Source organism: Ictidomys tridecemlineatus, chromosome 3 (assembly GCF_052094955.1).
Source record: "Ictidomys tridecemlineatus isolate mIctTri1 chromosome 3, mIctTri1.hap1, whole genome shotgun sequence".
In the NCBI taxonomy this organism is placed as follows: Eukaryota; Metazoa; Chordata; class Mammalia; order Rodentia; family Sciuridae; genus Ictidomys; species Ictidomys tridecemlineatus.
The window spans coordinates 80,377,260-80,393,276 of record NC_135479.1 but is presented as its reverse complement, the minus strand read 5'-3'; the positions used below and the strand labels follow the sequence as shown (position 1 = coordinate 80,393,276).

The following is a 16,017-nucleotide window of genomic DNA, read 5'->3' as shown; positions in this document are numbered from 1 at the left end:
AACTCTGTTTTATAATATTAAATTGATTCTATAATTGACAAATAATTTACTAGAAATTTACTTTTTAAAAATGTCAGTCCTCTACTCAATTCCTCAGAATTGCTCCTTAGTGCAGTATTTAAGATTGAGTTCTGCACAACCACAGAGTTCCATGGAGCTGACCTGGCCCCCTAAAGATGCGAAGGCCCTAGACCATGAAGAAGAGTAGACCAAGACTATTCCCTCTCTAACTGTTTTCTGTACTGGAATTTTCAAATGATATTTCATTTGCAAAAGATTTCACCAAAGAAAAATATGTTAGAAAAACTGGAAAGGCCATGTTCATTTCTTATGTGTGATTTTTTTTAAATCTCCGGGCTGAATTTTATTTCCCATATCTTTGCAAAAGGTACCCGCCTTTCCAGCTGGATGTTGCTAGGTTTGGCTTCTTGATAGGGTTGACCAATGTTGCATCTGTGCCCTACACTGGGAACATCAAGCAAGAAAAGGGTAACAGGGAATGGAGGGATTGTGTAGGACACACACAGGGGAAGGAGCAGCACCCTAAGATGAGGTCAGTAGTCCCAACTCTCATGTTTTGGAGCCCCTAGCAGGAGACCCTTAGTATGAATCACATGCTTCTCCATTCCTCAACCAGATAGAGATCAGGTTGCAATGAGAAGCCAATGGAGGTGGGTGGGTTTGTGTACGTGCGGATGGGGGGAATGCAAGAAGTTTAAGAGATGTGGAAAGCACAGATCTTAAATCCTGGTGCAACACAGGTCATTGACCAATACCATATTAAATGAGCTAACACATGAAAATTACCTGCAGAAATGCTTGGGTCACAGTTGGTGGTATGCAACTGTAAGTATTGTTATTATGAGTAGTACTTTTTTTGATGCTGTTGTTGTTGCCATTATTGTTATTAGTCAGTACAGGGCATGGGAAAAATAGGGAGAGAGCCCCACAAAAAATTAGTGGAATAAGACAAGCTGCTGGGTCTATCTAAGTTGAGCCTCACTTACTTTATTTTATCTTAATGTTTAGTTCTTTCAAAGCATCACAGTTCGCAATTATATGTTATTAGTGTTTTTTAATCTGTTTATGGTTCATTGTCTGCTTCATCCATTTGGTGTTTAAGTTCTATGAAGCAAGGACTAGGTTTTTGTTTTTTGGTTTTTTGGGGTCTTTTTTACAATCCTAGAGCCAGCATCTAGCACAGCGCCTGGCATGGTGGGACACTCAATACAGAACAGTAACTTACTAGAACAGATGTCAACTGGGAAGAGAGCCGCCCACTCCTTCCAAGGTCCACAATCTCAGAAGAGGGATTTAAGAGATGTGGATAGCACAGACCTTAAATTCTGGTGCAACACAGGTCATTGACCACTCACCAGGGACAAAATATATACCCCGAAGCCAAGCCCCCAGTGACCTACCTCTTCCAACCATACCCTATCTGCCTATAGTTAACACCCGTTCAATTGAATTAATGCACTGATTTGATTATGGCTCTCCTAACCCAATAATTTCACCTCTAAGCTTTCTTTCAGTGTCTAATACATGAGTTTTGGGGGGGACATCTTATATCTAAACTATAACAGATGGGATGATGTTAAGACAAGCCCTAAAATCCTCTTTCCAACATGCCCTCCCGTCTCTTCAACACTCAGTTCAACACTCAGTTTTGAATTCTAAATTCTCACACCTTTGTATGAGAGGATAATTTTAAGTGAGAGACTGGAAGCTTAGGGATGTGAATTATGCTCTTTAGGTGGTCTGGGTTCTTGATTGAAAAGCAAGAAGCCAACTGAGGCAGTGAGTAATTATTCACCATATTACTCACAAGATTGAATTAATAAATATAACAAGTTTTTATCTTTTCTTCCCTTTTTTCTGATTTAAAGAATCCATAGAGCCCTAAGTTGCTACTTGGATATGGGTAAAGAATTTGGAAATGGTGTTTTCCAAGTAGTGTTGTCATTATTGTTGTTATTGTGGTTGTTATTATTAGAACTGATCCAGGACCTACTCATTTTTCTTTCCACATGAAGAGAAAAAGCACAAACTCCAACTACCTAATGTATGGATCAAGGGAGAAAAGATAAGGAAGAAACCCAGCCCTAAGCTTCAATGAAGTGGCCCTGGCAGCAAGCTTTGTTCCTTGGGTGGAAAAGATGAGGGAGCATAGAGAGAGACGTCCGAAGCAGTCCTTTGATATCTTCCTCTGTTGAGGAGAATGGAAATTCCCTCATGACTCCATGAGGAGAGAGAAATAAAGGCCCCTCTCCAGTTCACGCATCTTGTGGCGTCTCATACACCTATCGACATACGTGTGCCCCCAAGAGCATCTTGTCATTCCTCAGAGGAGCCACTATTTCACTATCTGTGGCCGACTGTATTTTCAAAGATGGCTGCAACAATAATTCCCAGCCCAGATGTGCTTTCAGAACTTGGCATTCCTTCATCAACACATGAGGTCTGTGACTCCCCTTCTTGAATCTGCATAGGCTTTGACTACTTTAGCCAAAAGACTCTGGTAGAAGAGACATTCTGACTTCCAAGACTGGATCGCAAAGTCTGTCACGCACTTCTATCTTGTTCTTTGGGGAGATTATGTCTTGGAAACTCAAGAATAAAGACCAAGCACCTTGTGGAGAGGCCATGTAGAGAAGAATTGAGTCCCTTGACTCTCAACCCTGAATGAATCCCTACCTGATGAGCAATATCAACCTGCCCATCATGTGAATAGGTTTATGTTTTGGTTGTATCTAAAAATCTCTCCCAAAGATCTTGTGTGTCTGGCAATGTAGCTATGTTCAGAGGTGAAGGGATGGGACCATGAGAGCTGTAACCTCATCCATGGATTAATCCATTTGATAGATTAATAACTGGAATGAACTGAGTAGTAACGGTAGTAAGATTGGGTGTGGCTAGAGGAAGCAGGTCACTGGGGGCATGTCTTTGGGGATTATTCCTTCTCCCTGAGTTCTCTTGCTTCACTATTTCCTGACTACCATGAGCTGAGCAACTTTCTTCCACCATGCCTTTCTGCCATGATGTTTAGTAACGTCTCAGGCCCAGAGTAATGGAATTAGCCGGCCACAGACTGAACTTTGGAAACTGTGAGTCCAAAATAAAATTTTTTTCTTTAAGTTGTTCTTGTCATGTATTTTGGTCACAGTGATGCCAAACTGACTAACGCGGTGTATTAGTCAGCTTCCTATACTATAATAAAATACCCAAGATAATTAGCATATAAAAAGAAATGGGTCATTTCAGCTCACAGTTTGGGAAGTTTTAGTATATGATTGATTGGCCCCAGGGGTTGGGTCTGTGGTGACATAGTATGTCATGGTGGGAGTGTGGAGTAGAGTGAAACTGCTCACCTCATAAGCCAGGGATGAGAAGAAGCTGGGCCTCACCCTCCTCTTCAGGGGTATGTCCCTAGTATTGCAAGTTCTTTCCACTAGGCCCCACCTTCTGCCCTGGGGACCACAAGAGCCTTTCAGAGACATTGGGCCTCCTAACTATAGCAGTGGGCCATCTTGAAAAGGTGTCATCGAGGGCTGTGAATGTAGCTCAGTGACAGAGCACTAGTCTAGCATTTGCAAAACACCTAGGATCCCCAGTACCACAAGAAAAAAAATTTTTTTTAATTAAGAAAATATGTCATCCAGTCTATCATGAAGCTACCCCAGCTCTATCAAGGCAAGTACTGTACTCTACCAACTGAGCTATAGCCCCAGCCCTTCTTCTTATCTGAGATAAGCCATTTCTGTCCATCTCTGCCTTCATTTCAGATTAGCAAGCAAAATAAAAAAGATTATTATTATTTTAAGCCTGTATGTTTTGGGGTGATTTGTTTTGCAGTAGTAAATCATTGATACCATATCTAAATAATAAAAACCTTACAGGCAGCTGAAGCAAAGATGAGCTGTGAGAATTAGGGTGAAGCATCTGACTGAATATCATGAATGAGTCTGAGCATGAAAGAATAGTTATTCTGTCCCATCAAACAGCTAACTCCTGCTTGATTATTAATCAGAACGCTGCGCTGCTCCAAGTTTTAATAATAAAAGAAAAGGATGGGGGACTGCTGCAATTAGCTTTTGTATGTGGGAGCTTTGTAGAAGGTATTTTACTCATGTAGGGGTCAAATAGGAGAGAGATATTATGTCAGAAATGACTTTTTAAAATTTTTAGGAGTTCCACAGTGATTATCAAACTACCTTCTTCAAACACCTTACTTAGTAACCGAATCCTGCCCAGACAATTGGTTCAAAAGACTACCTGTAAATGTTTCACCTGTGGGATTTCTTCTGAAAGGCCTGTGGCCTCCCTCTTAGGCCATCATCTGTACATCTCTCTCCCTTGCTTTTCAAATGGCCTTTTAGAGTCCTGAAGGCTTTTGACAGATCAAAAGAATCACAGAAATAGACTGTGAAAGCATCTCCAGGCTGGATTGGAAATGATGCCCTGAGTGATGAGAATAAGGATGAATCCGGTAATGTATCGGGAATCCCAGGAGCATCTCAGGCTCACCGCTCTGCATAAACCAGAAAGGGCAGGGAGGCACAAGAAGGTCAAGAAGAGGGGAGTCCCTATTTAAGAGTGTCTCTGCGTCCAATTTCAACTGCTTTGAGATTTGTCATCATAATTTTCTTTTAAATATGAAGTTGAGAACACTCCCTGCCAATCCTTGTCATTTAAATAGTAACAATTATTATTTTTTTGTGGCACTGGGGTATAGAACCCAGGGCCTTGTGCATGCAAGGCAAGTACTGTACTCTACCAACTGAGCTATAGCCCCAACCCTTAAATAGTCATTTTTGTATTTTTATCCAGGGTAAAATGTCCAAATTCTCCTTAATACTTATCTACAGAAAAGACACCTTCTATCTATCTATCTATCTATCTATCTATCTATCCATCCATGCAAACTGCTCATGGTTGGAGATTTTTTGTACCCTTATATTTAAGTATAACACACACATAGAAAAGTACATATATGAAAACAACACAGTGAATCTCACCACCATGTACATTCATAAGAATGGGACTCTAACTAGAATAAGATATATCCCCTGCTTGTATAATTATATAAAAATGGATTCTGCTGTCATATATAATTAAAAAGAACTAATAAATTAAATTAAAATAAAATATAAAAGTGTATCTAAAGAACATGGGGAATTTCACAGACTACCACACCCATACCACACCAACTCTGAGATAAAAAAGATGGTATCTCTATATCCTAGAAACCTCCCTTATACCCCCTTCCCAGTCACACTCACCCCTGATCAATATCCTGTTCCATCCAAGGTTAGAACTGGATGTCCAGAGCTGTTCCCTTCACCAACACTCCAGCACAGTGCCCAGGGCTACACTGAATGCTTGGCTTACCCTCTCTCTCTTTCCTGATTTCTCCTCCTCATTTCCAGGGTATGAGATGCCATCTGTGGGTTCTCCCTGGAATTCAGTGGAGAATGACCTGTGAGCAAACACAGAGAATTAAATGTCACATCTGGAAGTGACCTGAGTGATTTGAGCATTTTGTTGAAATACCATTTTTCTTGTAGAACAGAAAACTGTGGCCCAGGGAGACTTAGTGAGTTACCTTTGATCACTGAACAAGCTAATGGAAGCTTGGGCCTATAAATCCTTTTGCTACATGGCCATGTCTCCAAATCACCCTTCCAACACATATAAATAAGGAAAAGGAGTACAGCCAATTAACTGATATCAAACTGGGACATTATCCCTGTAAGAAGAAGGCCATTACCAATCCTCTGTCAATGGAGCTAAACCCCTTTCCTTGAGACTCTTGGAAACATTTTACCAAACGAGAACAGTTTTTTGAGCAGTTTGAAAGTGTTTTCCTTTCTCATTCATTCATTAAGATCTATCAATTATTAATTCTGTTATTAATTCAAACTTACCAATTATCGATGGAACATCTGTTATGTGCCAAGTATTGTTCTATTTTCCAGAGAGAAAACAGTGAATAAAAAGGATAAAAATCCTTGTTCTTCCATAGCTTATATCCTAATGGGGAAAACAGTCACAAAAAGAGAGAAACTAAATAGACTCTATCCTGTGATAGGTGGTGATTGACATTATGAAAAACCAAAGGACAGAAGTGAATACAGGAGGACAGGTGAGCCAAGGTGTCATGGAGGTGGCTTGTAATTCAACCCCTGAAAGAGGTATCCAGACAGATATCTAGGGGGGAATGCATTGTAGGCACAGGAACAGCCAATGCAGAGGCCCATAGATGGGATCATATTCCTGTTTCAAAGGAAAAGAAGAGGACTAAGTGGCTGAAATCCTAGGAGCAAAGAGGAGAGTTGTAGGAAAGAATGACAGAGAAGTAACAGGGAGCCAGATGGTGCAGTCTGTGCACCAACATTCATTTACTCCAAGGGCAGTGGGGAGCCATTGGGGGTTTAGGCCAAGGAATGCCATGAGGCTAAATAGTATCGCTTTGTGGCTCTGTTGGAAATGGAATTTAGGGAGGCAAAATGGAAACAAAGATTCTTGTTAATAGTTGGTTGCAATAATCTTGGGGTAGGAATCCTGGGACCACTGTGGTGACAATGGAAGCAGTAAGAAGTGTTTGGCTTTGGTATACATTTTGAAGTTAGGTTCCAAAGAATTTGAGTGACTTCAAGGGTGGTGGCTCTTAAAAGCTGCAGAAAATACTTTGCCATGACACAGTCTTGAGTGTCTATGTCTCCTCTTCAATCCAGGTCGGCTAATGACTATTTTGACCAAGAAAATAGTGGACGTGGTGTTGGGGACCTGTGAGGTTTAAGTTATAAAGTCCACTGATTTTCATTTTCTTCTTTGGACTGCATGACTCCTTCTCAGAACTCAGCTTCCATGTTGTAAGAGATCCATAGCTGGGTGTTCCCACCGATGTTCCCAGCTGAGACCAGCCCTGGAACCAGGCATGGAAATGAAGAGGCTTCCAAATGGTTCCATTCCTGAGCCATTCAAGTCTTCTCAGCTAGGGTCTCAGGCAACATGGAGAAGAGGAAAGCATTTCCACTGTGCCCTTCTGATCTCAAGACCCACAGAATCTATGAGCATGTTTGTTGTTTAAGTCACTAAATATGGCATATTTGTTATACAGCAATAGATAACTAAAACATAGACTTTATGTAGACTGAGTACTTATACTGAACATCAATAAAAATCTCCTCACCAAAATTACACCAATTCAGTCACTCTGTGACCTGGGATTCAAATAGTGGGAATACTATTTCTCTGTGAGTTATTAGAGGGTCCCAACAGCTACTCCCACATAGGAATCCTGGTCGCTGCCCATGGTGCAGGACCTCCAGCTACCACTCCCATGTGGAGCCCCATCTACCACCATGGGCCTCCCCTGGTCGCCTCCGTCTTGAGACACTGAAACCACTGCCATAGTTCCCTACACATGGTAGCCTGCACCTGAGGATACCACATAGGGACTGGAAATAGCCACCAGCCACAATATGACACTCCACAGAGTTGCATCTCTGAACACACCGCCCATCGCCACCCGACCTGACACTCCATCACTGAAAGCAGCTGCCTCCATCTTGGGACACCTTTGTCACCATCTTTAAGATGGGGCAACTCTCAGCTTGGGACACCAGCTTAGAAGTAATATCAAGGAGAAATATTGGAACCCTGCAGGGGCACTATAATCCTATAGGGTAAAAACTCTGATGCCTCTGATCCACAGTGCTAGAAGGGAAAACCCACGAACAACATGGAAAAAACAAGGGAAGAAAATGCCCCAAATAAACCAAGATTGTTGAGAGCCACAGCCAAAGGGGCCCCAGCAAACTTCCAGCTGCCAGCAAGCTTCAGACTGCCCCAGCAACATCTAGCTGATTGGCTCCTCTGCGGTGATGTTCATTGGGCTGTTTCCCTGCCCTTCAGACTGCCAGCTGATGATTGGCTCACAGCGGCCCCAGCAACATCTAGCTGATTGGCTCCTCCACGGAGCTGCTCATTGGGTGACTTCTTTGGCTCTGCCCACGCAACCCAGCCAATCGGCCTCAAGAGGAGGAGGATTGGGGGAGGTTGAGGGGCGGGTGTGGGAGAGAGAGGCTTGTGGAAGCCGGTGGTGGCAGTTGGGCTCTGAGGGTTTTTCCCTGGAGCTGTTTTGTTTGGCGTTTGTAGTTCTAAAAATAAAGTTAGTTTCTTTTTGACAAGTGGCTCCTGATTTGTGCCAAGCCAGACTTCGGCATTTGGTGGCTCGCACGGGGAGCAAGGGAGCAACTGAGGGTAAGTAAACTGCTCGCCCCTGAGGGCAGGGCGAGAGGATGGGTAGCCATTCTAAGTTTCCTCTTTTGTTTTGCTTCGTTTTTGTTTTAACTTGCCTGTCCCTGGAGATGAGTGAGAGGGAAGAAAAACCACTCACATCTGAGGAAAAACTATTTGCGTTTGAGGAACAGATAGGGAGAAAGGACGGATGCATATGTCAGGAGGATAGAAAGGCTGTTATAATGATTTTGTGTGGTTCCCTTTTTATTGGATTCTGTCTCCGTTTTGTTTGGCGTCATCTTGTTGGGTTGTATTATAGTAGAAATACGGGATTAGCAATTAGTAAAAAACAAACCGAAAGAGTGTTAAGTAAATTGTTAGAGGAAGGAAGCTTCCCAGTAAAACCAAGAGCAGTCAGGGCATACGTTGATATAATACAAGAATATAGCCCATGGCTTTTTAAGGAGGAGTTGTTAGATATATCACAATGGAACCATCATGGTGAAGATTTAAAAAGAATAGAAAAGAACAACCCAGGGACTCTGCCAGTTGGCACATTGTCATTGTGGACGTTGGTATCTAGTTTGCTTAGTCCAAAGCCTTCAGTTCAGACAGAGGTAGAGGAAGAAGAAGACATATTGATTCAAGTAGAAGAGGAAGTCTCTCAAGTTAGTCAGACAGAGGAAAAGATTCAAGTAAAAGCTCGAGCTAGTCAGAAAGAGGAAAAGATTCAAGTAAAAGAGAAGGTCTTTCGAGATAGTGAGACAGAGGAAGGAAGTTTAGAGCAGAAAAATCTATCAGGGGAAAAGTTAAAACAGGAGACTGCTAATAAGACCCTTTTATTAGAGAGCGTAAGTGTCCAACCAACAGCACCGCCTCTACAGGAGACTGCTACTAACAGCATTCTATCACCAGAGGGCGTAAGTGTTCAACCAACAGCGCCACCTCTACAGGAGACTGCTACTAACAGCACTCTATCACCAGAGGGCATAAGTGTCCAATCAACAGCACCACCTCCATATGCTAAGAGACTCCCAACCCCCGCAGTTGATAGTTGGGATCCTGAGACAGGATCTCAAGTATGCCCTGTATTTGAGGTAGGAGGGCAGCGAACTTACCAGGGTTTAAATTTCAAATCAGTAAAGGAGCTAAAAGAGGCTGTAACAACCTATGGTCCTCAAGCACCCTTCACTATAAGCTTGGTCGAATCCATTACCAACTTAAGCATGACGCCAGCAGATTGGGCTAGTTTGTGTAAAGCTGTGCTAAATGGAGGACAATACCTGTTATGGAAAGTTGCCAATGAGGAATTTTGCAAGGAGACGGCTAGTCGAAATGCAGCAGCTGGTTATCCTCAGAGAAATCTAGATATGTTGTTAGGAAAGGGACCTTATGAGGATCGGCAGCAACAAAATGCATATGATCCTGGTGTATATTTACAAATTGCTGTAGATGCAGTTAGGGCATGGAAGACTTTACAAGAACCTGGAGGTTTACAAGGTCAATTATCTAAGATAATACAAGGAGCTAATGAACCTTACGCTGAATTTGTAGATAGGCTTATTCAAACAGCTACCAGAGTTTTTGGGAATACAGAACAAGCAATGCCATTAATAAAACAACTGGCTTATGACCAAGCGAATCGTTGGTGTAGAGATATCATTAGACCATGGAAACAGGAAGATTTAAACACATATATTAAATTATGTAGAGACATTAATGAACAAGGGCAAATTGTGGCAGCTGCAGTAAAACAAGCTTTAGATGCCAGAGACATTAATGAACAAGGGCAAATTGTGGCAGCTGCAGTAAAACAGGCTTTAGATGCCAGAGACATTAATGAACAAGGGCAAATTGTGGCAGCTGCAGTAAAACAAGTTTTAGATGCCAGAGACATTAATGAACAAGGGCAAATTGTGGCAGCTGCAGTAAAACAGGCTTTAGATGCCAGGCCAAGAACATGCTACAATTGTCAACAAACAGGACATTTTAAAAGGAATTGCCCCATAGGAGGAGGGTTTAACAAAACTAGGTATCAAACAAGTAGAATACCGGGTATTTGCCCACGATGCCGTAGAGGGAGACATTGGGCTAATGAATGCCGTTCTCAAACCACCATAGAGGGTACTCCATTATATTGGGCTAATGAATACCGTCCTCAAACCACCATAGAGGGTACTCCATTATCAAAAAACGAACAAGGACAAGGTGTTTATCCACAATATCGTGGACAAAGGCATCGGGCTCCGTTGCCAAAAAATGGACAGGGGGCCCCAATGCTCCGGGGCCCCAAACCACAAATATATGGAGCACTGGAGGAACCCAGCAACCCCAGCAACCCCGTCAGGGTAGTGCCCAGCACATCAGATCCCTCATCAGACAAACCAGAGGGAGCGCAGGGTTGGACATCTGCGCCTCCACCAAATCAGTACTAACTCCAGAGATGGGAGTTCAAATTATTCCCACAGGGGTAAAAGGACCTCTTCCCAAAGGAACAGTAGGCTTATTATTGGGACGCAGCTCTTCTACTCTAAAAGGACTTTTGATAAGTCCTGGGGTAATTGATTCCAATTATGAAGGTGAAATAAAAATTATAGCCAGTTCTCCAAAGGGTATATCAGTAATTTCACCAGGAGATAGAATAGCACAGTTACTAATAATACCAAGCCTACATGATAAATTTTCCAGTCATGTTGTAGAAAGAGGTTCCAAGGGATTAGGCTCCACAGGTGTAGATTGGGCTATGCTTTCTTTAAATTTAGATTCTCGCCCCATGCTAAAACTAAATATTCAAGGACATGAATTTAATGGGCTACTGGATACAGGTGCAGACCTTAGCATCATCTCTCGTCAAGAATGGCCAAAACATTGGCCATTACAACAAGCCACTCAATCGCTTCGAGGCCTAGGAGTGGCGACTAATCCCGATAGAAGTGCAATGCTATTAGATTGGAAGGATCCTGAAGGATGTGAAGGAACTATACAGCCATATGTATTGGATCATCTTCCCGTAAATTTATGGGGACGAGATGTCTTAGATCAATTAGGTTTGACATTAACAAATAATATCAATCAAAATGCACCCACTATTATGGCTAGACAAGGTTTTAGGAAAGGAAAAAGATTAGAAAGACAAGAACAATGTATAGCAGCACCAATACAAATAGATCAAGGAACAGACAGACATGGGTTGGATTTTCACAAAGGGCCACTGAGACAATAAAAATTACATGGAAATCAGAAAGACCAGTATGGGTTCCTCAGTGGCCCTTGACTAAAGAAAAGACACAAGTAGCCCATGATCTGGTCAAACAACAATTAGCGGAAGGACATATACAACCTTCTGTATCTCCCCATAATACTCCCATTTTTGTCATCAAAAAGAAATCTGGTAAATGGAGATTACTGCAAGATTTAAGAGCCATTAACAATGAAATGGTCATTATGGGACCTGCTCAATCGGGGATTCCTCAATTGTCTGCTTTGCCAAAAACTTGGTATGTTTTAGTTATAGATATTAAAGATTGTTTTTTTTCAATTCCAATTCATCCTGAGGATAGTCCACGTTTTGCATTTACTATCCCTGCACTAAATCATGAAGGTCCTGATCAGAGATATGAATGGAAAGTACTCCCTCAAGGGATGGCTAACAGCCCAACTATGTGTCAAATTTATGTTAACAAAGTAATCCAGCCACTTAGAAATCAAAATCCTGAACTACAAATATTTCATTATATGGATGATGTATTATTAGCACACAAAGCTAAAAACACATTGCTAGAATGTTATGCCACACTTACAAACTTATTAAAAAATTATAATCTAGAGATAGCAATAGATAAAGTACAATTAAATTTTCCAATTAATTATTTAGGAGTTCTATTATCCTCAACCATGGTCCGTCCACCAAAAATTCAAATACGAGTAGATCAACTCAAATCACTTAATGACTTTCAAAAGTTATTAGGAGACATAAATTGGATAAGGCCTTATCTAGGTATTCCAACAGGAGAATTGGGACCTTTATTTGATATCCTAAAAGGTCCATCAGATCCAAATTCACCCCGAATGTTAACGCCTGAAGCAAGAAAGGCATTAAAAATCATTGAAACATATATGGAAAATATGCATTTGGATAGAATTGATATAAGTTTGCCTTTATTATTTATTGTACTACCAACAAAAAATATTCCTACAGGAGTATTTTGGCAAGAAGGTCCATTATTATGGATACATTTATCTTATTCTCCTAACACTATTCTTACTAGATATCCTGAGGCTGTAGGACAATTAATACTCAAAGGAATAAAAACAGCAAAGGCAGTGTTTGGAATTTCTCCCCATAAAATTATTACTCCATATACTATGAATCAAATTGATGAATTAGCTAATGAGTTAAATACTTGGGCAATAATAATGTGCAAATCTAATGTTTCATTTGATAAAAAAAACAATAAAAATCTTCCGTGATAAACAAGAGTTAATTAAAATCAAGAACTCAACAGAAACCACCACCAACAGATTAGATCACTCAGAAGATAGAACCTCAAACAATGAAGACAAAAAATATATATATAATCTTGAAAAGAACACAGTGAAGATGATAAGAAACCATGAGCAGAACATTCAAGAATTATGGGATGACATAAAAAGACCAAATTTAAGAGTTATTGGAATAGAAGAAGGCATAGAGTTATAAACCAAAGGAACGAACAATCTATTCAATGAAATAATATCAAAAAATGTTTCAAACATGAAGAATGAATTGGAAAATCAAATACAAGAGGTTTACAGGACACCAAATGTACAAAATAGAACAGATCCACACCAAGGCACATTATAATAAAAATGCCTAGCATACAGAACAAGGTGAGAATTTTAGCCACAAGAGAAAGGAATCAGATTACATATAGGGAGAAGTCAATTAGGATATCTGCAGATTTTTCAACCCAAGCTAGAAGATCCTAGAATAACGTATATCAAGTTCTCAAAGAAAATGGATGTCAACCAAGAATCTTATATCCAGCAAAATTAAGCTTCAGATTTGATGGCTAAATAAAAATCTTCCATGATAAACAAGAGTTAAAAGAATTTACAACTAGAAAGCCTGCATTACAGAACATCCTCTGCAAAATATTCCATGAGGAGGAAGTGCAAAACAACAGTGAAAATCAGCAAAGAGAAGTATTACACTAAATGAAAAATCAATCAAAGGAGAAACCAAGTCAAGTTAAATACCAAAAATAAACAAAAAGACCAAATTTATCAATGACTGGGAATACAGATCATGTCTCAACAATAACACTGTGTTAATGGCTTAAATTCTGAAATTCACCAATCAAAAGATATAGACTAACATATTTTATATATATATATATATATATATATATATATATATATATATATATACCCAACAATGTGCTACCTTCAAGAGATTCACCTCATTGAAAAAGACATCCACTGACTGAAGGTGAAAGGTTGGGAAAAAACATACCACTCACATGGACTGTGGAAATAAGCAGAGGTTTTCATCTTCATATCAAATAAAGTAGACTTCAAGCCAAAGTTAATCAAAAGGGATAATGAAGGACACTACATACTGCTCAAGGTAAGCATACATCAACAAGATGTAACAATTATAAATATATATCCCCCCCAAAATGGAGTATCTACTTTCATCAAACAAACTCTTCTCAAGTTCAAGAGTCAAATAAACCACAACACAATAATTCTGAGTGATATTTACATACCTCTTTCACCACTGGATAGATCTTCCAAACAAAAGCTAAACAAAGAAACTATAGAACTCAATAATAATAATATCAATAACTTAGACTCAACAGACAAATATAGAATATTTCATCCATCAATGAGTGAATACCCTTTCTTCTCAGGATCCTTCTCTAAAATAGTCCCTACTATTATGCCACAAAGCAACTCTTAGCAAAAACAAAAGTAGAGATACTACCCTGCATTCTATCATATCATAATAGAATAAAATTAGAAATCAATGATAAAATAAAAAATAGACACTACTTCAACACCTGGAGACTAAATAATATGCTACTGAATGAACAAAGGGTTGCAAAAGACATCAAAGAGGAGATTAAAAAATTCTGAAAGGTAAATGAGAACACTGATATAATATCAAAATCTCTGGGACACTCTGAAGGTACTATCAAGAGGAAAGTTCATTGCATGGAATTCATTCCTTAAAAGAAGAAAAAGTCAACAATGAATGACCTAGCATTACATTCCAGAGCCATAGAAAAAGAAGAACAAATCAACACCAAAAGTAGTAGAAGACAGGGAATAATTAAAATCAGAGCTTAAATCAATGAATTTGAAACAAAAGATACAATTGAAAAAACTGACAAAACAAAAAGTTGTTTCTTTGAAAAAAATAAATAAAATTGACAAAACTTTAGCCATGCTAACAAAGAGAAGGAGAAAGAAAACTCAAATTACTAACATCCATGAGTAAAAAGGAAATATCATGACAGACACTACAGAAATACAGAAGATAATTAGAAAATATTTTGAAAAATTGTACTCCAATAAAATAGAAATATCAAAGGTACAACAAATCTGAATCATATGATTTGCCCATACTGAATCAGGATAATATACACTAGGAAAGCAAATCAATTTCAAGCACTGAAATAGAAGAGACTATTAGAAGCTTACCAACCAAGAAAAGCACAAGACCTCCGAAGAAGAACTAATGCTAATACCCCTCAAATTATTTCATGAAATAGAAAAAAGAGAACACTTAACTCATTCTATAAGGCCAATATCATCCTGATTCCAAAACCAGACAAAGACACATCAAAGAAAGAAAACCTCAGACCAATATCTCTAAAGAACGTAGATGCAAAAATTCTCAATAAAATTCTGGCAAATCAAATACAAAAACATATCAAAAAGAATGTGCACCATGATCAAGTGGGATTCATCCCAAGGATGCAAGGTTGGTTCAACATTCAGAAATCAATAAATGTAATTCATCACATCAATAGACTTACATATAAGAATCATATGATCATTTCAACAGATGCAGAAAAAACATTTGACAAAATACACCGCCTCTTTATGTTTAAACACTAGAAAAACTAGGAATAACAGGAACATATCTCAATATTGTAAAAGCTATCTATGCTAAACCACAGGCCAACATCATTCTAAATGGAGAAAAATTAAAAGTATTCCCTCTAAAAACTGGAATAAAACAGGGATGTTCTCTTTTTACCACTTCTATTTAACATAGTTCTCTAAAAATTAGACAGAGAAATTAGACAGACAAAAGAAATTAAAGGGATACATACAGGAAAAGAAGAATTCAAATTAGCCATATTTGCTGACAATATGATTCTATACCTAGAAGACCCCAAAAAAATTCCACCAGAAATAAATTAATAAATGAATTCAGTAAAATAGCAGTATATAAAATCAACACCTATAAATCAAAGGCATTTCTGTATATAAGTGACAAATCTTCTGAAAGAGAATCAAGGAAAACTACCCCATTTGCAATATCCTAAAAAAAAAAAACTTCGAAATCAACTTAATAAAAGAGGTAAAAGACCTCTACAATGTAAACTAAAGAACCCTAAAGAAAGAAATTAAAGAAGACCTTAGAAGATATACCTTGTTCTTGGATAGGCAGAATTAATATTATCAAAACGACCATACTACCAAAAGCACTTTACAGATTTAATGCAAATTCAATCAAAATCCCAATGACATTCCTCATAGAAATAGAAAAAGCAG

At 39.2% G+C, this 16,017-nt stretch overlaps 1 long non-coding RNA gene across 1 annotated transcript in view; it reads right to left on the bottom strand.

Moving 5' to 3' along the window:
• The window catches only part of LOC144376262 (uncharacterized), a 67,994-nt gene that overhangs the window by 33,799 nt on the left and 18,178 nt on the right, over positions 1-16,017 (bottom strand). Inside the window, exon 2 of the long non-coding RNA XR_013436527.1 lies at positions 5,392-5,479. This is a non-coding gene — a long non-coding RNA (uncharacterized LOC144376262). The remainder of the gene's footprint in view (positions 1-5,391; positions 5,480-16,017) is intronic.